Source organism: Schistocerca cancellata, chromosome 5 (genome assembly GCF_023864275.1).
Source record: "Schistocerca cancellata isolate TAMUIC-IGC-003103 chromosome 5, iqSchCanc2.1, whole genome shotgun sequence".
Taxonomy (NCBI): domain Eukaryota; kingdom Metazoa; phylum Arthropoda; class Insecta; order Orthoptera; family Acrididae; genus Schistocerca; species Schistocerca cancellata.
The window spans coordinates 510,914,370-510,941,155 of NC_064630.1; positions in this window are offsets into that span (position 1 = coordinate 510,914,370).

Below are 26,786 nucleotides of genomic sequence, written 5' to 3' on the forward strand. Positions count from 1 at the left end.
GTTGAGTCATCGTGACAAACGGTCATTGAAGAAGATGGTGACCAAAAATAAGAATGCCTGGTGTCTATAACATTCCCTCTAGCTACGGGATGTCATACAATGGACAAACTTGTCGCAGCATAGAGGACAGATGTGCCAAATGTCGACAACACATACGCCTGGACCAGTCAGAGAAATCTCCAGTGGCCGAGCGTTGCCTCAGTACAAGACATTGTATTGAATACAAAAACACCGAAATTCGTTGTCGACGTTTTCGCACTGGGACAGCATTATTAAATAAGCGTTGGAAATTCTCAGCTCGGCTATTTGCTTAACAGGGACACAGGATACCAACTCAGCAAGACATGGGATCCAGCGCTGGCCTTGTTGAAATCACAGCGTTCGCAGATACAGAGTGTGGGTCGTACGAGGGATGACGCTGCGGTGGGACATAGATATCTGGTTGACAACGGCGAGAACGGGCGCACGCCAGTGTGGACATTTATTCCGGCAGCCGGCTCCCCACAGAGGGCTCTGGGGAGATCGACGGAGCGCACTGTAAGACCAACACCCTCTGCATGTGCGTTCATCGTCCGTTCGGTGGCGTAGCTGTCCCTCTCGCCTTATTTTTTCCTTTTTTATTCTTCATTTTGAGTCATCGTTCCCAGCCAAAAATTCCTCACCTGTGCCAGCCTCTTCATCTCAGAGTAGCGCTTGCAATCTACGTCCTCAATTATTTCCTGGCTGTATTCCAACCTCTGTCTTCCTCTACGGTTTTTCCCCTCCAGTACCACGGAAATTCGCTGATGTCTTAACGGATGTCCTGTTATCATGTCCCTTCTTCTTGTCGGTGTTTTCCACATATTCCTTTCCTCTCCGATTCTGCGCAGAACCTGCTCATTCCTTGTCTTATCAGTACACCTAATTTTAAACACTCGTATGTCGCACCTCATTTCAAATTCTTCGATTCTCTTCCGTTCCAGTTTCCCCACAGCCCATATTACACTATCATACAATGATGTGCTCCAAACGTATATTCTCAGAAATTTCTTCCTCAAATTAAGGCTTATGTTTGATACTAGTAGACTTCACTTGGCTAGGAATGTCCTCTTTTTCAGTGCTAGTCTGCTTTTGATATCCTCGTTGCTCCGTCCGTCATTGGTTATTTTGATACCTACGGAGCAGAATTCGTTAACTTCATCTACTTCGCCACCATCAATCCTGATGTGAAGTTTCTTGGTGTTTTCATTTCTGCTCCTTCTCATAACTTTCGTCTTTCTTCAGTTTACTCTTAGTCCATGTTCTGTACTCATTAGACTGTTCATTCGGTTCAGCAGATCCTGTAATTCTTCTTCACTTTCACTCAGGATAGCAATATTATCAGCGAATCGAATCATTGATATCCTTTCACCTTGAAATTTAATCCAATTCCTGAATCTTTCTTTTATTTCCATCGCTGCTTCTTCGATATACAGATTGAACAATAGGGGGTGAAAGACTACATCCCTGTCTTAAACCGTTTTTAATCCAAGTACTTCGTTCTTGGCAGTCCACTCTTATTATTTGCCCTTGGCCCTTATACATATAGTATATTATCCATCTTTCACTATAGCTTACCCCTATTTTCTCAGAATTACGAAAATCTTGCACTATTTTATTACATTGTCGAACGATTTTCCTAGGTCGACAAATCCTATGAACGTGTCTTGCTTTTTATTTAGTCTTGCTTCCATTATCAACCGCAACGTCGAAATTGCCTCCCGTGCCATTACAATACTTTTCCTAAGGCCAAACTGACCATCAGCTGACACATACTCAGTTTTCTTTTCCATTCTTCTGTGTATTATTCTTGTCGGATGCCTGAGCAATTAAGCTGACTGTGCGATAATTCTCGCACTTGTTAGCTCTTGCAGCCATCGGAATTGTGTGGACGATAGTTTTCCGAAAGTCAAATGCTATGTCGTCAGACTCATACATTCTACACACTTCCCCCAAGGATTTTAGAAATTTTGATGGTATGTTATCTACCCCTTCTGCCTTATTTGATCTTAAATCCTCCAGAGATCTTTTAAATACTCATTGTAATACTGAATCCCCCATCTCTTCTAAACGACTCCCGTTTCTTCTTGTACCACATTAGTCACATATTCCCCGTTATAGAAGTCTTCAGTACACTCTTCCCACCTATCCACTCTCTCCTCTGCATTTAACAGTAGAATTCCCTTTGTACTCTTAATGTTACAGCTCTTGCTTTTAATTTCACCGAAAGTTGCTTTCACTTTCCTATATGCCGAGCCAGTCCTTTCGACATTAATCTGTCTTTCGATTTCTTCACATTTTTCGTGCTGCCATATTGTCTTCGCTTCCCTGCACTTCCTATTTATTTCATTCCTCAGTGACTCTTATTTATGTGCTCCTGAGTCTTTCATTTTCGTTCTTCCTTCTTTCTTCGATCAGCTGGAGTATTTCTTCTGTTACCCATGGTTTCTTTGCAGTTGCCTTCTTTATACCTATGTTTTTCTTACCAACTTCCGTGATTGCCTTTTTTAAAGACGTCCATTCCTCTTCAACTGTACTGCCTACTGAGCTATTCCCTATTGCTGTATATATAGCCTTAGCGTATCCCCGTCATTCCTTAGTACTTCTGTGAACCACTTCTTTGCGTACTGATCCTTCCTGACTAATTTCTTAAACTTCAGCGTACTCTTAATCACTTCTATAGTGTGATCTGAGTCTACATCTGCTCCTGGTTACGCCTTGCAATCCAGTATCTGATTTCGGAATGTCTGTCTGACTATGAAGTGATCTAACTGAAGTCTTCCCGTATCAGACAGCCTTTGCTAAGTACACCTCCGCCTCTTGTGGTTTTGAACAAAATATTCGCTATTACTATCTGAAATTTATTACAGAATTCAATTAGTCTCTCTCCTCTCTCGTTCCTTGCCCCACCATATTCTCCTGTAACCATTTCTTCTATTCCTTCCTCTCCAATTGCACCCCAGTCCAGTCCCCCATGACTATTAGATTTTCATCTCCCTTTATGTACTGTTTATCCTTTCAATATCTTCATATACTTTCTCTATCTCTTCATCTTTAGCTCGCGGCATCAGCATGTGTATCTGAACTATTTTTGTTGACAGCAATATCGATTCTGATAAGAACAACTCTATCACTGAACTGTTCACAGCTACACACTCTTTGCCCTAGCTACCTATTCATAACGAATCCAGCACCCGCTATACTTTTCTCTGCTGCTGTTGATACTACTCTGTACTCATCTGACCAGAAATATTTGTCTTCTTTCCATTTCAATTCAGTGACCCCTACTGTATCTAGATTGAGACTTTGTATTTCCCTTTCCAGATTTTCTAGTTTCCCTGTCACGTTCAAGTTTCTGACATACCACATCCCGACTAGTAGAACATTATCCTTTCGTTGGTTTTCAGTCTTTTTCTTATGGTCACCTCCCACTTGGCAGTCCATGCCTGATATCCAAATGAGGCTATTCCGGAATAACTTGCCAATGGAGAGATCATCATGACACTTTTTTATTACAGGTCACATGTTATCTGTCTTTAATGCAGTGGTTTCTATTTCCTTCTGCATTCTCATGTCGTTGATCATTGCTGATTCTTCCGCCTTTAGGGGCAGTTTCCCACCCCATGGTCGTTTGCGCCGACGAAATATTGTGGAGTTTTTACGACATCCGACGTATCACGTGAGTACCATATTTACAAAATCTTTGAGGTTTTCTGATGTAATTGCAACTCTATAAGAGACAGGGAGGACTTGGAAGAGTAGTTGAATGGAATGAACAGTGCCTTGAAAGGAACATATAAGATGAACATCAGTAAACGCAAAAAGGGCAGTGGAATGTAGTCAAATTAAATTAGGATCTGAGGGAATTAGATTAGGAAATGAGACACTTAAAATAGTAGATGATTTTGGCTACTTGAGCAGTAAAATTACTGTGATTGCCGAAGTAGAAAGGATATGCGCATAAAATGTAAACAGGAAATGGCAGAAAAGCGTTTCTGTATAAGAGAAATTTGTTAACATTAAATGTAAATTTAAGTGTTAGAAAGTCTTTTCTGAAAGTACATGTATGGACATTAGCCATGTATGGAAGTTGAACATGTACAACACACAGTTTAGACAAGAAGAGAATAGAAGCTTTTGAAGTGTGGTGCTACAGAAAAATGCTTAAGATTAGATGGGTAGATCACATAACTAATTAGGAGGTGCTAATGGAATTGGGAAGGAAAGAAATATGTGGTGCAACCTAACTATAAGAAAGGATCGGTTGACAGGACACTTTCTGAGACAGCAAGAGATCACCAAATTGGTATTGGAGGGAAGTGGTGGTACTGGGGGGGGGGGGGGGGGGGGTAAAATCGTAAGGGGAGACGAAGAGATGAATATAGTAAGCAGATTCGGAAGAATGGATTCGGAAGAATGTAGGTTTGTGCGAAGATGAAGGGGCTTGCACAGTAATGAGCAGCATGCATATCTGCATCAAACCAGCCTTCGGACTGAAGACCACAACAAAAGTATCTTATCCACAAAGTACATTACGTTTTGGAATTAAAAATAAATGAAGTTTTGGGAATTTTTTTTATTATATACAGATGACAGCCACACTTAAATACTACTTTTCTACATAGTTGCCATTTAAATTAAGGCACGTATCGTAGCGATGGACGAGCTTGGAAATTCCTTCGTCGTAAAATTCGGCCGCCTGCGCCTTCAACCACGTGGTTACCTCTTCTTGAAGCTGTGCGTCGTCATCAAAACGCTGCATTGCCAACCACTTCTTCATTGCTGGGAATAAGTGGAAGTCGCTCGATGTCAGGTCGGGACTGTACGGCGGAAGAGGAAACAACTCCCACTTAAAAGATTCGAGGACGAGTGGCATTTGCCGTGTTGGCCCGGGCGTTGTCGTGAATCAGCAAGACCTTTGAGCCCAACTTTCCCCTGCGCTTGTTTTTTATTGCTCTTTTGAGGTTGTGCAGAGTTTGGCAATACCTTTGAGAGTTTATTGTAGTGCCTCTTTCCAGGAAATCCACAAAAATCACACCTTTTCTGTCCCAAAAGACAGTCGCCATCACCTTCCTTGCCGACATTGTCTGCATGCATTTCTTGGGTTTTTGGGGGGAATTTGTGTGCCCCCACTGCATTGACTGCAATTTTGTCTCGCAGTTCACATGCTTAACCCATGTTTCGTCACCAGTAACGATGCGATCGAGTAATGAGTCGCCATCTTTCTCGTAAGCGTCCAAAAACGTTAACGCTGCAGTCATTCGCTAATTTTTGTGAATCTCTGTCAAGAATTTTGGTATCCATCTTGCACAAAACTTGTGGTAACCAAGCTTTTCGGTAATGATTTCGTGCAACAAACTTCGTGAAATGTGTGGAAAACTCATAGAGAGTTCCGTTATTGTGAAATTACGGTTTTCACGGACCGCGGCATCAACTTTTTCGACAAGTTCGGCAGTCACTATGCTGGGTCTTCCACTTCGCTCTTCGTAGTGAACGTTAGTTCGGCCATTTTTAAATTTTATGACCCATTGACGCACTCCACCTTCAGTGATTGTGTTGGCCCCTATACACTTCACAAAGCTGCCGATAGATTTCTATCGGTGTACAGTTTTTTGCAGTCAGAAACCTTATTACAGCACGCACTTCACACTTCGCGGCATTTTCAATTAACGCTGACATTTCAAACTGTCACAGTAACTCAACGGAGTACAGCACGAACCTCTCACTAGCACGGCAGGATGCCGACTGAGCGGCGGAATGCCATGACACCAAGATGGCCACGCTAGCCCCGCCCCTAACGGACACAAACGAAAACGTAATGTACTTTGTGGATAGCCCTCATAATTTATCACCGTTACCACAGACAAGTCGTCCGGTAGTAAATACTATCAGTAGATGCTACCCACACGAAGTCGTATTGGTAGCTAGTTTCAGAATAGTATTCACAGGTGGATGGCGCATTTGGAAGAAGTCGGCAGCTTACATTAAATTCGTTTTAGAACATTCTCAGCCGGGTAACAGAGTAGACTAGTTTCATTCGGCAGTCCCCATCTGGATTACAGTTCAAATGAAAAATAACCCAAGAGATCTTCGTGATTGGGATTCACCGAGAAAGTCTGCATTCCCATATATGAAGCAAAGGCATGTTTCAAAGGCGCTATAAGCTCCAACAGGTAGTCGTTTCTATCAAGTTCCCACCACAATGAAGATCCTTAGCTCGAGCCCTGTCATTGAACAAAAAAAAAATTACTTAACTAATTTCTCTTGGTGATAATTAAAGTTTTATGAGTGTCCACGTTCACTACCACATACTGTTAATGAAAGAGACAGAATCCAAAACATTGTGGAAAATGCTGAAATCTCCTTATGGAAATACTGAATTTAGTATTCCTACTTTTTTCATTTTGGAGAATGCCGGTAAGATCTTTAAACAAAACTGCACCAAAATTCTTCTTCCATCCAATTGTAACAAACAGTTATTATATTTGTCTTCGATGACCTTGCTGTCGATGAGACATTAAACGCTCTGTGGTCCCTTGCTCATGGCCGTGCGTGACAAATTCGAAAATTCACATAAGGCACATGTACTACCGAAATTAATAAAACGAATGAAAGAGAAGATTCATTTTTCAGAATTATCATTTAGTGGGTTATCTATAGAGATAGGTCTCATTTTACTTTCTGGGGTGGTCTAAAATTGCAACGAAGTACCATGACGGAAACAGCTAAAGCCCGAAAAAAATCCAACTATCGAAAAATCTGTCTCGTAATTGGCAATTAACTAAAACCTCTTTCTGTTTGCATCTATAATCCAGAGCAATTCAATTTTAAAATACATTCCCTGTCGATGGCAGAGTGATGCCGATTTGCACCTTAGCATCACTTACGGTTACCAGAAATCAAGCATACTACCGAATGTATCCCAGAATACGATTAACTTCGTAAATTACAGAAATTTTGTGATAGGATCTGGTATTTATTGTCCACCATAATATCACATCACACACAGCTGCTGCCGAATAAAAATGCATTTGCAGGTATTCCCTCGTTACTTCTCACCGGTAAATGAAACAGCGTCACCGCAGTCCGTGTTAGCGCCGGTGATTTATCAATTAACACGAACCATTAAATTATTTTAAATGTTCGTTATTGACGCGAATGTACCCGCTGTTCTGTAAACATGGAATCACGCAGAAGCAGACGTCACTGTGTGGGCGAAAATACTCGCCTTCTACAAGTGCGTATTACGAAGTGTAACCTGTTGTTGTATACAAAATCTGAGACATTCCGGATTCCTTTAACCACTAAAAGTGGCAACCAAACGATAAAAGCTCGTTGTGAATTTAGAACGTTGTCGAATTAAGTTGTTACGCATTTTTAAATACATAGTCACCGGTCGCGGTGGCCGAGCGGTTCTAGGCGCTTCAGTCCGGAACCGTGCGACTGCTACGATCGCAGGTTCGAATACTAACTCGGGCATGGATGTGTGTGATGTCCTTAGGTTAGTTAGGTTTAAGCAGTTCTAAGTTCTAGGGGACTGATGACCTCAGATGTTGAGTCCCATAGTGCACAGAGCTATTTTACCATTTAAATACATTGTCTCAAAAATATCGGACACTAATACGGGGATTGTACACCCCTGGCCTTCATGGTGGCTTGAACTCTGCCGACAAAACTTCCAACTTCCAATAAGATGTCTGAATGGAGGAATGGCAGGCCATTCTTCCTAAACAGTTGAAACCAGAGAAAGTAGTAATTTTGACAGTGGGTTTTGGAACGATGTCAAATCTGACTCATCTGAAAGGTGTTTCACTGAGTTCAGGTCTGGACTCCGGGCAGGCTAGTCCATTTAGGGAATGTTACTGTCAAAAATCATTGCCTTGCAGTTGCTGCTTTGTTACAGCGTAGATTGACAAGCTGATACAATCATCGTCTTCGAACTGTTCCTACAATATTGTAAAATGTATTCCTGTGATTCCGCATTTAGCGTTTTCAAAAGAGCAATGAGAGGACCACGCCCTAACACCACCTCCTCTGTATTTCGCTGTTGGCACTACACATGAGGGTAGATAATGTTGAGCCTAGCTATTGTATCTTTCCGTAATTTATTTCGTCACCTAAATCCAGTTCTTTGTCTTCCTCTCGTTCTCTTCATTATACTACAGAATGATATTCCGGGTGGTCCATTCTCCGTCATTCTTGTTATATGGCCAGTTCAGCTCAACGTTCTCATCTTCCGCGCTACGACAATGTTATATGGTTTCTACAGCTGTCGTAGCTCTTCAGTTTTTCTTGTCCTCCATTCCACGTTATCTTCATTACAGGTCCAAATGTTTTCTATAGTATTTTACTGACAAATATTTTCATTTTTATTATGCTTTACATCTGTCTAATATTACCGGTATCATAGTTGGCGGATACAACCGAATTTGGCAGTTAGTACTAAGCGATCTTTTCCTTAAGATATTAATAGAATGAATTTTTTTCTTTTTTTTATTGGTACTAGACAGAAATCTGTATGGGGCAGTCAAATGAAGACGAAACAAATGAGAAAAACTAAGTAAACTGTTTGTTGTTCCAAAAGTAATCTCCGTAACAGTTAACATACTTATCCCATTGTGAGACAAGACGGTTAATACCTCCATGGAAAAATGCCCAGCCGTGCGCCTCCTCCCCCTTCGAAGTAAATCGACCGTCACGAATGTCTTTCTTCAGGGTTCCAAAACCCTGGGAAGCGCATGGGAAGACATCGGGACTACATGTAGCGGATTCCCAGAGAAACTTCTGCAACGTAGTGGAAACAACAGGCACGAGAGCTCCCGGAAAGTCATAACGACCTTTTCTTTGACTGCAATAGTCTGCTGCTCATGGACACCACAATTAACGGACAGCGGTATGTGGACACTATGCAAAATTGAAGCGCGCCATCGAATCCAGACGCCCAGCATCATTCTGTTGCAGCACTATACCCGCTCACATGTCGTGAAAGTCCGCAGCTCGTGGTCGTGCGGTAGCGTTCTCGCTTCCCGCGCCCGGGTCCCCGGGTTCGATTCCCGGCGGGGTCAGGGATTTTCTCTGCCTCGTGATGACTGGGTGTTGTGTGATGTCCTTAGGTTAGTTAGGTTTAAGTAGTTCTAAGTTCTAGGGGACTGATGACCATATATGTTAAGTCCCATAGTGCTCAGACCCATGTCGTGAAATTTGTTTCGACTACGCTGGAGAAGTTTCCCAGGGAGGCCTTTCACATCCTCCATTTAGTCCCGATCACACCTTGCACGATTTCCATACTTTTGGAGCCCTGAAGAACGACATCAGTGGCCGACGACTTTGCTTAGGATGAAGAGGTAACGAATGGGTACAGTCATGGTTTCGTAAGGAACCGCAAACATTTTTCCATGAAGGCACTGATCTTGTTTCACAGTGGAATAAATGTATTAACAATTATGGTGACTACTTTTGAAATAGCGAACAGTTTACTTACTGTTTTCCAAACGTCTCGTTTTCATTTTACGACTCCCATATTTTTTTATCCGTTACATTGTTACTAAAGAAACTCCCTAAGTAGACGTACTTGAAAATAAATCCATATACAGTCAAAGGTGCATCACTTCGGATTCTCTCACTCATGACCAGATTTCTGCGTTCTGTTCATTCACGTGTAATGTTGTTTTCACTGCGAGCTTTTAATAACTTGACGTCATTCTGAATAATTCTGTTTTGGAACTATTTCTTAAAGCCACATCATCTGCATAGCCAAGTTAATAATGTTCACTCCTTCACCTGAACCCTTGCGGATAGGTTTTAATAACATCGTTATCGATAGTCTCTAAGAAAAGATTAAGTAAAATTGGTGAAACGGTGTCTCCTTCTCTCGATCCAGTGTGTACCTTAAAATTTTTAGTTTCGAAATATTTTTCTGAAATACATAGTGAACCAAACTCCACCCACAAACTTTCAGATGTTGATCATGGACACTCTCAGTTTTTTTTTGGTATGAGGGACGCACGGTCTCTGGCATCTCTTTACAGAGGTAATGCATGTCATTTGGACAACGAAAGATAGGTCGCGGTGGTCCTGTCCCATGGCCAGATCGTCCGCCAGTCGTGACGCCAATGGACTTCTTCTTCTGGGTGCATGTGTAGAGTTTAGTTTACGAGACTCCGGTCGATACTAACACGGCCCTAGTTGCTTCTATTATCGCAGTGATGGACGTAGTGCGCCAAACTACTGTAGTTCTTGAACATGTACAACAGTCGACTCTGCCATGATTAGGGTGGTCGACATTTTGAACAATATCTGTAAGGGAGGAGTTCTGTACTTAACACGTGCTGCACTGCACAGTGAAAGAACTGGCTGAACACACTATACTACATTGTACAGATCGGTGTAGACTGTCTGATTTCTCTGATGACTCAGGTAGAACTCAAAAAATGCGATCAGTCCTTACATCAGCCTCACAGCATCTGTTCGTCGGCAGTAATAGCGCACAAATGTCCACTGGATTTCGGATTTCAAGGAATTACATGCAGAACAGTTCTTGTTGTTGTTGTTGTTCTTCTTCTTCTTCTTCGAAATTTCAGAGTTGAACTTGAGCGTGTAAGACGCAGGCTCTCCCTGAGTTTCAAACATACGTCTGTCCGCTTCGTTTACACGTGCCGTACCAGTACTTGAATTTCGTACTTAGTGATCACTGAAATGAAACTCCATCGTATCTTTTATTCTTTTAGATAAACTTCATTATTTTCTATCAATTGTTTACAATTTAAATCTTCCTTTTAGAATCGTAAGCTACTCTTCTTTTTCTACATGTTTTAACATAAAAATCTCAGTAATTTAAAATTACAACATGTCTACCATTTCAACATTCCCTTTCTGCGTATCTATAATAAGACCGTCTTCCCTGATACCTCAAACAGAAATAGTTCATTATTCTTGTTCGTTCCACGACTCGTAGCAGCAGCGTGCGACACCAATTTTTAGCACTCGCACTGGCAGTAGAATACACGATGTAAAAAAATGTATGGCACAAAATGCAGCACACATTCCTCATATGTAGACGAAGAAATCATGTTATATCAACATGGGTCTGAAAACGCTTTGTTTCCATCTTACAACTTAACACTGAAGAGCCAAAGAAACTGGTACACCTGCCTAATATCGTGTAGGGCCCCCGCGATCACGCAGAAGTGCCACAAGACGATGTAGCTTGGACTCGACTAATGTCTGAATTAGTGCTGTAGGGAGCCGACACCATGAATCCTGCAAGACTCTCCATAAATCGATAAGAATACGAGCGGGTGGAGATCTCTCCTGTACAGCACGTTGCAAAGCATCCTAAATATGCTCAATAATGTTCATGTGGCCAGGGGAAGTGTTTAAACTCAGAAGAGTCCCCTGGAGCAACTCGATACCAATTCTGGACGTGTGGGATGTTACACAGTCCTTCTGGAATTGCTCAAGTCCGTCCAATGCACAATGGACATGAATAGATTCAGGTGATCAGACAGGACAGTTATATACGTGTCGTCTGTCGGGGGGTAGTATCTAGACGTATCAGGGATTCCATATCACTCCAAGTTCACACGCCTCACTCTATTACAGAGCGTCCACCAGCTTCAACAGTCCCCTGTTGACATGCAGGGTCCATGGATTCATGAAGTTGTCTCCATACCCGTACACGTCCATCCGCACGATACAATTTGAAACGAGGCGCTTCTGACTAGGCAAACGCGTTTCCAATCAACAACAGTCCAATGTCGGTGCTGACGGCCCCAGGCGAAGCGTAAAGCTTTGTGTCGTTCTGTCATCAAGATTAAACAAGTGTTCCTTCGGCTCCGAAAGCCGATATCGATAATGTCTCGTTGAATGGTTCGCGTGCTCACCCTTGTTGATGGCCCAGTTTTGAAATCTGCAGCAATTTGCTGAAGGGCTCCACTTCTGTCACGTTGACTGGTTCTCTTCAGTCGTCGTTGTTCCCGTTCTTGCACGATCTTTTTCCGACCGCAGCGAAGTCGGAGATTTGATATTTCACTGTATTCCTGATATTCGCGGTACACTCGTGAAACGGTAGTACGAGAAAGTTCCCACTTCATCACCACCTCGGAGATGATGTGTCCCATCACTCGTACGCCGACTATAACACCACGTTCAGACTCACTTGAATCTTGATAACCTGCCATTGTAGCAGCACTACAGATCTAACAACTGCGCCATACACTTGTCTTATATACGGCTTGCCGACCGCAGCGCCGTATTCTGCCTGTTTGCATGCCTATATCAGCTTCTTTGGCCCCTCAGTGTAATTTCTCCAACTCGTTAATCACATAAAACAAACACGAATAGAACACACCAGCATAACACAGGCAACTCTTTCTCGCGGGGGATGTTCAGTATACCCTCTGCAGGCACTGATACATGCATCAACCCACCGTCATTGTGAATCTCGGATGTGCTGATGTGTCCCTGTAGTGTTGCGTACTGTTTCGCAGCCTTCTGTAATAAAGGCACGAAGACTCTGAACATCTTAAACTGAGGTTCGACACACAAGAGTTTTCAAATGCCCCCACAGCTATAAGTCCAGTTGGTTTATGTCCGAAGAGCGTGACGGCTAGGCAATTGTTCCAGTTGGTCCATCTCTACCAACCCGTCTGTCACAGAATCTGTTATTGCGTGGCCTCTATGCTCTCCAGACCTTAACTCTGAACGTCTTGTACTGAACTTCCATACACAAGAGCTTTCAAATGTCTCCACAAATAAAAGTCCATTTGATTTAGGTCTGGAGAGCAGGAGTCTACGCAATAACAGACGGGTAGATAGAAATGGACCAATTGCCTGGCATTCAAACTCATCAGACCTAAATCCAATGGACTTTTATTTGTGGGGCATTTGAAAATTGTTGTGATGGAACCGCAGTACAAGATGTTCAGAGTATCGGTGCCCATATTCTTGCAGGCTGCGAAACCATACGAAATACTCAAAAGTGGTTCAAAATGGTTCAAATCACTCTCAACACTCTGGGACTTAATATCTGTGGTCATCAGTCCCCTAGAACTTAGAACTACTTAAACTTAACCAACCTAAGGACATCACACACAAACATGCCCGAGGCAGGATTCGAACCTGCGACCGTAGCAGTCGCGCGGTTACGGGCTGAAGCGCCTAGAACCGCTCGACCACCGCGGCTGGCTAAGCAGTACTTCAAGGATACATCAGCGCATCCGAGATTCACTACAAAGGCGGGTTGATCTATCTGTGCCCATAGAAAGCATGTTGAACATTTCCGGTGAGAAACAGTTGCTTGTGGTATTCCGGTACGTTCTGTTCGTATATGTTTCAAATGATTAATGAGTTTGAATTTGTGCCATACAGTTTTGTTACACCCTGTATAATTGTCTTTTTACACAATGTTGTCACAAAACAACACTTTCGGTTAGTGACCTGTCGTTTCCTCTCGCAAAAGACGTAGTAACTCCCTTTCGCACCCAGTCTCATGGTGTACCACAACCCTACAATAGAAGTGTGCATGTTTTGTCTGAGGCTTTTTGCATTATTCTGTGTTGCATGTTGTACGTTTTGGGTAATGTATACTACTGGCTTCTTCGTAGTTGTGATGGTATTTTGACAGAAACAAGGTTGACTACAGTAACAAACCGACTAAATCGTAATTACGAGGTTATTCTGTAATGAACCTCTGGAGATCGTGCGTTCCTATACCAACATATTCAAAAGGTGTCCCTGAACAACATTTCAAAGTTTGTAGGTTGAATTTTGGTTCACACTGTACAACAATAAAAATCTCTCATTTCTTTTATCTGTGCAAACCTCTAGCTACACAATAACGACAGTTTGGACTAGTTCTGCGAATCATCACGTTTACGACTGGTGTAACAGGCAATTCGCGCTTGCGTAGCGTTATAAGTGACTCGTCCACAGAGGTAGCGACGCCTGCATTAAGTTGAGAGGAAGTGCCCCCTGCGGCAGAGCCAGATAAAGCCTTCCGAAGGGTAGCCGCTGTCCCAGCGGCGGCGCAAGACAGAGGGTGCCCTGGCAGCTGCCACCCCACGGGCCCATTTGTCCGGCGGCTACCAGCGCAGATCTCTCCATCGGCGGCAGACAACTGCCGGCTGGCCACGGACACAAGAAGCCGCAGCACAACGGCACCCCTCCCACCGGTGCTGGCGGTCTGTGTCGGCTGCGTCAGTTCCGTGGCGTGGCATCTGATTAGAAATGTGAGTGCTTCGCATTTAGCCGCACGTCTCAATGTTAGGACATCTCCGACGGTCCGAGTATACATCGCCGCTCTCTTCTAATCCCCTTCTCGCAAGGGTTCAGTTACTCATCTGTCAGATTAACTTCAAAGTCCGAACCTTCAAATGCGTGGACCGGGAGATAAATGAAAGTTATACTGCAATGAATCCTGTTCTAAAACAGAGTCATTTTCTGTTTGTAGACGGCTGTTTTTATTTAAAATGACCGGTTTCGGGCAAAGTCGTCCATCTTCAAATCGTATCTCGTAGTTACAGAGTAAATTGTCTTAACGGAACTGTAAGTTCGCTGTCAAATACAGTGTCGTACAGTGTCATATGACCGTGAAGTGACAGTTCCGTTCAGACTGGCTCCTCTGTAACTATGACATGTCTCACGAAATAAATCTCGGGTGAACAGCCTGGTATGAGTGTGCACAGGACACAATGTTTCGGCAATCGACCACGTTGATCAGGTGCGCTGATGTACTAACCGGCGGTGGGCCGGCGCCATGTACCGGGTGATCAAAAAGTCAGTATAAATTTGAAACCTTAATAAACCACGGAATAATGTAGATAGAGAGGTAAAAATTGACACACATGCTTGGAATGACATGGGATTTTATTAGAACAAAAAAAAATCACACCGCATATTGCTAGACGCGTGAAAGATCTCTTGCGCGCGTCGTTTGGTGACGATCGTGTGCTCAGCCGCCACTTTCGTCATGCTTGGCCTCCCAGGTCCCCAGACCTCAGTCCGTGCGATTATTGGCTTTGGGGTTACCTGAAGTCGCAAGTGTATCGTGATCGACCGACATCTCTAGGGATGCTGAAAGACAACATCCGACGCCAATGCCTCACCATAACTCCAGACATGCTTTACAGTGCTGTTCATAACATTATTCGCCGGCCGGAGTGGCCGTGCGGTTCTAGGCGCTACAGTCTGGAACCGAGCGACCGCTACGGTCGCGGGTTCGAATCCTGCCTCGCGCATGGATGTGTGTGATGTCCTTAGGTTAGTTAGGTTTAATTAGTTCTAAGTTCTAGGCGACTGATGACCTCAGAAGTTAAGTCGCATAGTGCTCAGAGCCATTTGAACCACTTGAACCATAACATTATTCCTCGACCACAGCTATTGTTCAGGAATGGTGGTGCACATATTGAGCCTTTCCTGTAATGACCATCGTCTTTGCTTTGTCTTACTTTGTTATGGTACTTAATTCTATTCTGATCAGATGAAGCGCCATCTGTCGGATATTTTTTGAACTCTGGTATTTTTTTGGTTCTCATAAAACTCCATGTCATTCCAAGCATGTGTGTCAATTTGTACCTCTCTGTCTACATTATTCCGTGATTTATTCAGTTTTCAAATTTATACTGACTCTTTGATCACCCGGTATATAAAGGACAATCCCCCTCCCGCTCCTGACGCAGACTTCCAAATACTGGGACTGTGTACCGACTTCGGGGGAGGAGGGAAGAATAACGAGAGCGTTGCCGGCAGACCCCCTTGGACGAGAAGACCTAGGACGCAGCGCCCAGACGGCGGGAGAACGGACACTGTACCTGGACCGCACCGACTCATAGGAAGCGCCTGAGGGAGGAGCGGGAGGGGGATTGTCCTATATATACATGGCGCCGGCCCACCGCCGGTCAGTACGTCACCGCACCTGATGATGGCAACGTGGTCGATGCACGCCCATACCAGACAGTTCACTCGAGATTTATTTCGTCATAAAATACGCCTGGACAAATTGAAGAATCATATGACATGTCTGTAGATGGACTTCATTGCCCAAAACGGGTCATTATGAACTAAAAATAGAGACAAACAGGCAGAGAATAAGAATACGTAACTTGTACAAATAAGGATCGGCGAATAAGTCCCTGTGACAAAACTGCCTTGTTTCGATCAATTCTTTCGTATATGGTGCGACATAAAAGGTTCTGTTCCAAGGCGTAGCTGCAGCGTATACGCAACGTAGTGCGACGCCGATGCTGGTATGCCATATAGACATACAGGCATGGGATTAGTGTGACATTCATCTCTTTCCGAGGTGCGTGCGGTAAATGCGACAACGTGTACTATGGCAACATTATTACCAAATGTGAGCAAACGGGACCAACAGGCTGTTATTCTCTCCTTGGCTGCCGAAAGACAAACACCGGTAGACATCCATAGGAGAATAAAGAATTTTTATGGGGCAGCATGACTGTCGAAAATCAACGTTGTAGAAAACTGCGACAAGGGGTGCTTGTGCTGCGTGATAAAGTACTTTTCCAAATCGCAAATGTCGTTCAAATGGTTCAAATGGCTCTGAGCACTATGGGACTTAACATCTATGGTCATCAGTCCCTTAGAACTTAGAACTACTTAAACCTAACCAACCTAAGGGCATCACACAACACCCAGTCATCACGTGACTCCCTCAATGCTCAAGGCGATTTTGTCTGATTGGTATTCTGATTGTGGACTGGACGGCCTTCGAATGGAAACTTTTTGAACTTTCCTCGTACACTATCTCGATGTTGGTGGTGTTCGGTGCCTTATGTAAGGGGGAACGTAAGTTGCTGTGAGAAATGTCTCTGAAACAATTTAATCAACCACATTAGGTTCATAGTAACTGTCGCTACTGCGATATAATACAGAATGAGAACACCGACTACAAAACACACATCTGAGATCCTAACAAAACAAACGTTTAAATTTCGGGAATAACCACACCAATGCAGTAACGACACGACGTATTGAAGATCCTTAAGACGATATCTATTAATTTACAAAGTAGTTTAGTAAAGAAACAAATCAAAATGATAAAGTGTCAGCTCTGACCTCCAAAAATGGCTGGTTAAGAGCCTGTGTTACATCCTTTATTGTCAGTCTGAAGTACATCCTTCTCCATGCAGATCATCAAGCCATATGATCGCTCCTGCCGTTCTAAACGGTAGTTCTCCGTCTCCCAAGAAAAGTGATGTAAATTGACCAGTCACTAGGATTGTTCCCCCATAATCCCATCTATCTACAGTTTCTTTCTTAATCATTGATATTTAATCACCTATCCCGTTGACTACCACGAGGCAGGCGGTGGACACAGCGTAACCTCAAAAAAAATGGCTCTGAGCACTATGGGACTCAACTGCTGAGGTCATTAGTCCCCTAGAACTTAGAACTAGTTAAACCTAACTAACCCAAGGACATCACAAATATCCATGCCCGAGGCAGGATTCGAACCTGCGACCGTAGCGGTCTTGCGGTTCCATACTGCAACGCCTTTAACTGCACGGCCACTTCGGCCGGCGCGTAACCTCATGCCTGACGCTGTGTGACCGTCGGTCACATTCTGCTCTTTGTTTACTGTAAGACAGAGTTATCCATAAATATGATACCGCTTATGCGATTGACTTTTGTTTCATTTTAATTTATGATTTTAGTTATTTATTATTATTTTATGTTACCTTATTTCATTCTTATTTTATTATAAAAATACATACTATGTTCACAAGTACAAATGAAGGTAGCGCCCTTCTTCGACCTGCACTCCTTGGTTCTCAATGCATGTGCAAAGTGTTTTCACCATACAGGCCGTACCTCGTTCACACGTATCTGTAGGTATAGAGCGGACTACATGTGTTACGCGTTCTTCTAGGTCATTAATGTCAGTACGTCTTGTAGCATACATATTCTTTCAACATTCCCCGTAACCAGAAAATACATGGAGTCAAATCGGGTGACCATTGTGGCCACACCAAAGATCCACCTGTTCCAATTGACAGTCTACCAAATGTTTTCATACTGGTAGTGTCGAACATATAAGGAATAATGTGGTGGTGCACCAGGAAGTAACCTGATGTTATGTTACGGTGGTGGTGGTGGTGGTGGTTAGTGTTTAACGTCCCGTCGACAACGAGGTCATTAGAGACGCAGCGCAAGCTCGGTTTAGGGAAGGATTGGGAAGGAAATCGGCCGTGCCCTTTCAAAGGAACCATCCCGGCATTTGCCTGAAACGATTTAGGGAAATCACGGAAAACCTAAATCAGGATGGCTGGAGACGGGATTGAACCATCGTCCTCCCAATGCGAGTCCAGTGTGTTATGTTACGGAGGGGGAGATTATCAACAACAAAATTCTGCAATATATCTCGATAAGAATCTCCCATTACAGTCTGATAATTAAAAAAATGGACCAAGTACTCCAGACTTCGAAATACCGCTCCACACGTTAACTTTCGAAGAGAGGATCGGGTATGCTCACTTGGTTCATCATGAGTGTCTGTGCTGCAAATACGTATTCACGTCGCCACGAAATTTGGCTTCATCCGACAAAAAGAACACAGCATTAGTGTCTATGTGCGCCACTTCTGACAAAACGTCTGCAGCTTATGTACGAGTAATTTATTCAGCATCAGACAGGTCCTGCACCTTCTGAATGTGGTACTGCTTCAATTCCTGATGAAGGTAGACAATTCTTAAGACACTTGTCCCCGCGATACCGGTTTCCCATGCTAATCTCATACTTCACTCTTCTGGGATTCTAATAATTGTTTTTTGAACATTTATGGTTTTATTTGCCTTCTAATACTTGTTGGACGTCTATTGTTTCCTTTACAGCCATCGGTCACAGGCTCGGTGCTCACAAATTTCTATTCAGTCGACGGTTTTGTTTCAAAAACTGACGCAAGGAATAGTCTATAACGCTATCCGATCACAGTTGCACAAATATATTGAAAGGTAGGAGATGCTTACACTGCGCAGCCGGAAGACATGGGAGCCTGGATGGATATCTGAATTAATTTGAGACCACAATTACTTCTCGAAGTTTCATAAATGCATGCAAAGAATTGAAAAAGGCTTTTGCTGTTTGCAGTTTGGCTTCTCATTGATAAATATTTCTACGGAAAGTTACTGTCACAGAAAAGTCTGTGTTCATATTAAATAGAAATTCTATAGTGAATACAAAATCAAATGTGCAGTCGAATTTTAATATGGGAAGGAAAATGAATCGTAGATACTTCAGTTAAATTCCTGACCGTTGAGACACAATACGAAAGTAACAACAAATTAAAGAGTACAGTTGTTCTGCGGCAGTCCACCAGATATTCGGAGCCACGATATATGAACAACTGAACAAAGAAAAATTCTAGAGATATTAGCAAATCCTGAACACAGTTTAATTAACGGGAATGTGATATAGCTCGTACCTCTACTGTAGGGACGAGGGAGTTGAGAGCCGGTAGTGTACCAGTGCATAGACCATGATTTATCTCTTATTGAACAGCGGGGTGTTAAGTTTGAACACAACTGAAGGGATATTTATGGACTTGAAAATGTCGCAAACGAAATACGAGAACGTACTGAAAAGTAGTGCCTCTGAATTTTTTATTATGTTCTCAGTATCGGTTGAGGTACTGTATGTCTTGCATATTACTCGGTCTACTTTTTCACTACGCTGATGCAAGTTTCATACCTCTGTTATCAGAGAGATCCGAAATGTAGGGTGCAATGCGGCAGTGTATTACACAGATTCGTTAGTGCGTGAGAAACAGACCTTCAGAAAACTGAAAACAGTGTTTCAAAGAGTTCGTTCACACATGGAGAACCCTTCCCTTTATCATTACAATGTCAGACCGCACGAGAGCGGTGCTACATCTGCAACAATCCAACGTCTTGGGTTCTCTGTCATCGATCATCCTCCATAGTGTCCCGACTTGGCCATATCCGAATTTTCATCTGTTTTTAAAAGTTAAAGAACATCTTCGAGAACATCACTTTCATAGTGATGAGGCCTTGGAAACAGAGGTGAGGTTCGTTCGTGTTAGGGTCACTCTGTTGAGAATAATACGGGGTGAGTCACTAACTATTGCCACCAAGAACAACTCCGAAAGTATGATAGGAGCTGAAAAGTTTGTGAGACAAAAGTTACATGGGACAACAGGGGCCATAATAAGATGTTGGTTTTTTTGTTGCTAGTTGGGGTCGCTTCAGAGCTATGAAGGTCAACTTTATTTTTCTAAACAGGATGCTGTAGTTTGGTATTTATTTTCTGATAGCGGCTATCGAGACGAATCCAATGGTAAGTAACAGTAAGGTTTTTGAAAGTCAACGAAGGTCACAAAGGTGGCATGAACGTCCATTTACAGAAGGTGTTGGAAGTGATGGCCATTGGTATCAATGTAGTACTGCAATCTTATCATGAGAGGTGTTTGTTATCACTTCGGCACTTATCAAAGCAAATGCTCTGACAAAATGAATTTCCATTTTGTAATCCTTAATGTTCAAATATTCAGTTAAAACTTGAAGAAAATAAATAAAATAGTCAAATGTGTTGTCATATTTTATATCTCCAAACCGCTAAAATGTCAATTAGCATGTTTTACACCCGAGTCCCTCATTTGTTACAGCGTACTCCGCGGGTGGAGCTATTAATAAACAAACCAACGATGTTTCACCGCTCTGCAGTGTATGCGCTCACATTCTATTTATCGCAAACCGTCAGTTTTATTATAACCATTCGGTACTTCGGTGGTTCAAAAACAAAAATGTAAGAAGTACTCTGCAAGAAAAATTTTATTCGGGAAATCAAGGAGATAAACAAAGTTAATACAGCACCAGTAAATATCATTCTTCCACACAATAACCATGGTTGCAAAGCATTTGCTCATATGGTAAACCGGTCTGTCGGAACTTGCATAAAAGACCAAGTCGACGTCTAGGTCCACATAAGAACATCCTCCTGATAACAGCACCCCACAAGTTGCTACAACTTTATTCATTTATTTGTTAGAAGTATAGGCCTTCAGCAGAAGCAGAATATTGGAGAAGAGGACTTGATATAGAGTATCGCGTCACATTATTACATTCACTTGAGCACCAATGTTAAAAGCTGTAATGTGAGCTGATTCCCTGTATTCAGTCTTTTATCTGACGTTCAGATGACGGGCTGTGCCCGAAACGTAAAAATGAATAAAATTTTAACAACAAATGGATTGTTGCTGTCAGCTGTGGTAAAAAAACTCATGCTTAGTTTTCCATAAAATATTTTCTGGCATGTACCGGTGCAAACTATCTTGAGGGATGCTTCTGGCTTCTTTTGTAATGCACGTTAACGAACTGATCGGTTTTCATAGGTTTACTAGACTGTGGGCGACAGTGTTCCGTGTGTATGTGTGTGTGTGTGTGTGTGTGTGTGTGTGTGTGTGTGTGTGTGAGTGTGTAGGCACATGTGATCTTTGTTTTCGTTTCGACATTTGTTGCTATTAACTATGTGCTCTGTGTTCAGGCGTGCTATATTATGCTAAAGTATCGGCGGTAACAGCAGAGATTCGTAACAAGCTAATTGTTTCTGCTTTCTTCTTCAGTTGTGCCTTCATACTGTAATTATGTCTTTGTACTTATGTGGAAGTCATTCTCCCTCTCATTAGCTATGCGTTGAAATAACTGAATTTCCTTATTTAGTTTTGTCTCTTCTGAGGCTGTTTATCTAACCTGTGTATGTTGAGTAAGAAGGAAAGAAGGGCGATAAAGTCTAGCATCTCATCGACGAACATAAGAGAAGAAACGGAGCGTAAACTCGTACAGCTCAAGAACGGGGTACGATGTCGGGTGCTTCTTTTCTTCAGAACCATACCGGCATTTGCCTTATCCCAGGGACGCCCAAAATTTCGGCACGTGAGCCGTGTGCTGGCACGAGTGCCACAGCTCTCTCGCCTTACCGCATTCTTCCCCCACCGCCACGCCACACTGTCTGAGCACAGGGAGGCGAAAGAGCGGGAAACTTCGAACGTGACGCACATAAATGTCAATGGAGTCGCACCGCATACGGCTTCGTATTATATTTCGTCTTTCTCAACAACGTAGATCACAAACAGAACAAATTTTCAGTATTATTTTCTTATTTTTGGAGCGCTGAAAACGTGATATGGTTTTTATCTGGTATCAATTGTCAGCATACAGACAGACACATACAGTTTCACACATTTTCTCGCTGAGCTTGCTATGTAATCGTAACTTATTCAGTTCCATAATCTAAAAAAGTCTTAGACACACATATGTTGATCAAATTATTTTATCACCTTTGCAACGTCATTAATCTTCAAGATGAAAGCAAGGCAGACCTCTTGGACAGTTTTAACGTAGGAGAATTTATGTTTTAAACGGGAATTATACTGCAGATCAATCCGTTGCATCTCCAAATGCACAGATGCACTTTAAACTGAAACGGCAAACGGTTTCGTAAACAGCAAAACAGGGGTGAAACTGCCGGCGTCCTCAAAACGTTTAGAAAACTATCCTTGTAATGGTTCCAAAGCCAAATGTTATTTAAATGATGCGTTTTCTTTAACGTTAGTGAGCTTAGGAAAATGGAAGCTGTTTTTGTCAGGCATCCTCATCAAATCAGAAATAAGTTATTCCTTACGTTGCAGTAACCTTCTGTGGCCGACGCGTAGTCAAGTCCACTTGAAATGTGAGGTCTCCATTCCATTCAGGAAGTTCTAATCTTCGTTACTGCTTCCCGTTCTCACTCAAAAATTTAATAATAATGAGTTTTAAATCGAAAAATCGTTCCGTGCATGCCCCTTGACTTAAACTGCGTCTTTGCAGTAATACGAAAAGTTCCATACTCTTCGTTTAATTTAATCGAAAACTGTTACAACTGACAAGGTAACAACGCGTGCGACTCCAGAAAATTTGCTACCCTACCATCAATTTCGTCACGTGCTCTATGCCTGCAAATTTAGTACAAAGTACAGAACAATGAATTCCGTACAAATCTTCTGTCGATCGTTCCAATTTTTTGCTTATCCATTGTCAATTAAATCCTCGAGTTAGTATTTTAATTATTGGATAAGAGTAATAATTTTGCAGACAAGAGGTAATTTCTTCAAGATTTTAGAAGGCTTTACATGGAGAAGACGATTATTGGACTGACATAGTGAATGTAGTTTCAGCGCTTTCTTCAAGCTTTTAGAAGGCTTTACATGGAGAAGACGATTATTGGACTGACTTAGTGAATGTAGTTTCAGCGCTTTCTTCAAGCTTTTAGAAAGCTTTACATGGAAAAGACGATTATTGGACTGACATAGTGAGTATAATTTCAGCGCGCAGACACGAGAGGAGCACCAAAGTTGTCAGCAAAATATCATAGCAGCATTGTTGCAGTAAATTACCCAAAATTCAGCAGGAGTTCCAAATTTCTTTTCGAAATCATGAACAGCGAAGAGAAGACAGAAGAAAAAGAACAGGTAAGAGCTACGATTCAAGAACGGAAAATTTTCCAGAAGATCGATGCAGAAGGGCAGTAGATCATCGAGCTGAAGAATCAAGACATCGAAAGTAAGAAAAGAGGCCAGTCCCCTTCGTAAAATGCGAGTATACGGCGCACTAGCAGAGACTGTGTACGAATGAGATGAATGGGTTTTTTGCCCGTGAAAAAAGGAGAACTGAATTACAGCAGTATTGCGGACTGTGTCACAGAAGTAACTACTTGTTAATATCCGATATTCGTGGAAATGGACTGCAAACAGAGTAACTATTGTCGAATTATTTGCTTTGACAATCAAAACAAGCACTAAATTCAGCAGAGAAATATCAATAAAGTCATGGCACTTCGATCGTTACGTGGTCGTTCACAATTGTACTTAAAACTGTGTTAGCATTTCAACCAAGCAGATCCCATTCCTATTTCCCTTCAAAGGAAGTTTTGAAAGGTTTTATCAAGGACGTTTATCTATCAAGAAGACACAACGAAGCAGCAATCAGAGTTAATTCGTAACTGATTTGGTTATCTATGATGTTGCTCATCGCCACCTTTGCAACTTTCCACTGACACTCTAAACTTCTGCCGGTCCAGAAACGCCACAGATTGGCAGCCAGCTCCGCCATTATTTTCGGCGCATCACCATTTATCTCATAACTGAACATTGCCTACGGACATTAACTACAGACAGACAGCAGTAAATGATATTATGGAAGGAGACAGTTATAATATTAATGGAACTGAATGTACTGTGTTCCACGTTGAAAAACAGACTCTCACTCACAGCTGAATACTTGCCAGTGTCAGTGTCAGTGAACAAAGTAGGAGAATCTTGCGTTCTTATAGAAGAAATATCAGTCTGCTCCAGAACATTTCTTGCTTCGATTCTGTAGAAAAGTAACTGTGCTTTATTTGAAATTAATTCAGCCGTGACGTCGCCTCTGTATATTAACGAAAATACACAGCATCACCTCAGTTCCCAGAACTACTGAAGATACACGTTGACTGTGGATATTCTATCACAGACACATCCCCTTTGACTGTTCCGAGATGTCACTGAACCCGGACAAAGATGTAAACAACCAAGCATGAGCAGCGCCTATTAGACGGAGGGAGTCCGACAACCGATCAGTTTCAGTCATTCCACCAGGAAGGAGGTACACGGCTCGTGTTGTCTGTAGTTCAACCATGCCTAGGCGGCCAATACCACGGTTCGATCGCGTCCGCGTTGTTATCTTATGCCAGGAAGGGCTCTCAACAAGGGAAGTGTCCAGGTGTCTCGGAGTGAACCAAAGCGATGTTGTTCGAACATGCAGGAGATACAGAGAGACAGTAACTATCGATGACATGCCTCGCTCAGGCGGCCCAAGGGCTACTACTGCAGTGGATGACTGCTACCTACGGATTAAGGCTCTGAGGAACCATGACAGCAACGCCACCATGTTGAATAACGCTTTCCGTGCGGTCACAGGACGTCGCGTTAAGACTCAAACTGTGCGCAGTAGGCTGCATGATGCGCAACTTCACACCCTACGTCCATGCCGAGGTCCATCCGTGCAACTACGACACCATGCACCATGCAGCACGGTACAGATGGACCAAACAACATACCGCTCAGGATTGGCGTCACGTTCTGATGAGTGTCGCATCTGCCTTCAACCAGACAATCGTCGGAGACGTGTCTGGCGGCAACCCGGTCAGGCTGAACGCCTTAGACGCACTGTCCATCAAGTGCAGTGGAGGTTCCCTGCTATTTTGAGGTGGCATTATTTGGTGCCGACGTACCACGCTGGTGGTCATGGGATGGCTGCACAATACGTGAATGCCATCCTCCGACCAATACTGCAGCCACATCGGCTGCATATTGGCGAGACATTCGTCTTCATGGACTACAATTCTTGTACCCATTGTGCACATCTTGTGAATGACTTCCTCCAGGATAACGACATCGTTCGAATAGAGTGGCTAGCATGTTCTCCAGACATGAACCCTATCGATTATGCCCGGGATAGACTGAAAAGAGCTGTTTATGGATGACGTGAGCCTCCAACCACTCTGAGGGATCTACGCCGAATCGCCGTTGAGGAGTGGGACAATCTGGACCAACAGTGCCTTGATGAACGGATAGTATGCCACGACGAATACAGGCATGCGTCAGTGCAAGAGGACGTGCTACTGGGTATTAGAGGTACCGGTGTGTACAGCAATCTGGACCACCAACTCTGAAGGTTTCGCTGTATGGCGGTACAACATGCAATGTTTCGTTTTTATGAGCAATAAAAAGTGCGGAAATGATGTTTATGTTGATCTCTATTCCAATTTTCTGTACAGGTTCCGGAGCTGTCGGAACCGGGGTGATGCTGAAATATTTTTTATGTGTGTATATACATGCATCCAGAAAGAGCAGTAGTAATCATACGATGGGTATTTTATGTTGCAGTTTCTGTTTAGTCGTAGCTTTTATGTACAGATCGTTCAATAAAGCCCGTATAATAGTTAATCATTCCTACTGTATACTAGAAATTACACTCTAGTTGCACTGACGCACATCCATTAAGTTAAAACCATTAAGTAATTTATCGATATAGACAGCTGTATAAATTGTGATTCTATATTTGTACCTGTTTGATGCGTGGAAGTAAGTCACCTATCGTAGGTAACAGCAAACATGAGACTAGCCAAGTGCAAGTTTGGCGAAAGCATTTGCTTAGCACCGAAATATTTAGGAGAATCAGAAGAAGATATAGTGACAGAATTCAGTGTGCTTGTTACTGACAATGACAGCGAGTAACTGTTCAAGCCTATTTCAATGGTACTCAAGTGTACGAAAGCAGTACCCCAGGATTATTTAGGCAATCATTCAAGTAATCAGTGCATCCAACATTAATTTATTAACTGTTGTAGCATGTCGATGAAAGCTTATATTGCTCAAAAAGTCGACATCTCACTCTGCAAGGTTGACTACAAAGCTAGTGCCAATGAACAGAGTTAACCAATACGCTCTTTTTCCCTTAATTTTACCAACTATATTCTTCTTCAAGAAACCCAAATATAAAACTGTATCACAATACTTCATAGAAGCATTCGAAAAGGCACGTTTTTCCTTTAAAATAGCGTTCTTCTTGTACTTCACCTTATTGACATAATAACGGAACGAGGTTAGTCTGCGCAAGAAAAACCTTTTCTGTAGCACAAGGTAAGTTCTCCGTAAGGCTGGAAAATATTTGTAGATAAATGGAAAGCCTCCGTAGCTGATACCTGATTCCTTAAAG